Here is a 1108-nt window from a genome sequence, read left to right as displayed (position 1 = left end):
AGCCGGGAATCGAACCCGGACCTTTAGGAGTGACAATCTGTCGCGCTGACCACGCAGCTACCGGGGGCGGACATCTTACCTTCAGGTGGTTTCATTGTTTCGAGTCGTGAAAGTTGTTTGCTCAAAAACGCCAGCTTGCGTCGTTTAAGGGTTTACTACACATTCTGATAGTCTTTTCTTGGAAAATGTTTCGTCATGTATATATAAAAAACAGATGTCCCAGAAGAAAGCAAATGACTTTTGAATGAGTGCGAATAAAATAATATCTGCCCGCGGTAATGCACTCCACTGGTTGAAATATCAGAAAACGGAAGTTTCTTCCGGTAATCCATACAGATTGCTTTCTTTATCACAGATTTTCTGGACCTCAAACGTTCGAAACGTTTAATCTCGTAAAACTAGTCTGGTTTTCCGTTATGTAGTTTATTTTAAGTCTTAGATGTTGTTTCTGCTGATTCAAAATCTGTATCTGAGTTGTATCTTTGTCATGTTTATCTGCAAATCAAGTTCAGAACAGTCGGCTTATATTTGTCACACACTGAACATGTCAGTTCTGCGATATCCAAAACTTATGTTCTACTTCGTCACAAAAATCAGTCGATATTGTTCATATGGCAGGGATTGCAGGATTTTTCTCTGAATGTAACAGCTGTAACTTTAGAATATTAAATTCTTCTGGTAAATATATCCGTTTGCTATCATGAACGCTTTTTAAGAGGAATAAGTCGTTTGTTGGTGATGTACCGTGTGATGGCAAGAATGCTGTTTGACATACGTGAGGAAATGGAAATTTTTGCCGAACCACAATTCAAGCCTGGATTTCGTGCTTATCGCGAGCGGTCGCCTTAACAATTTCGATTATCCGAACACACTTCCAGAAATCTGCATTTGTCCTAGTGTCTTCCTTGTGCACGCACTATATTACCGTTATTTACGCACAGGTGACACATGGTTTTCTCTCGTAATTGCCTTGCTACGGCGTTTCCAGACTATTTCTTGATCTCTCCATTCCCGTATATCACTTGGGGAGAATGAACACATCTATAAGGCAGTGATAGTACCAGTGTTATTATTTGGGACGGAAACGTTAAGCACAACAAAAAGCGAT

The sequence above is a fragment of the Schistocerca piceifrons genome, chromosome 5 (genome assembly GCF_021461385.2).
Source record: "Schistocerca piceifrons isolate TAMUIC-IGC-003096 chromosome 5, iqSchPice1.1, whole genome shotgun sequence".
In the NCBI taxonomy this organism is placed as follows: domain Eukaryota; kingdom Metazoa; phylum Arthropoda; class Insecta; order Orthoptera; family Acrididae; genus Schistocerca; species Schistocerca piceifrons.
The sequence above is the reverse complement of the archived record's forward strand: the minus strand, read 5'-3'. Positions refer to the sequence as shown.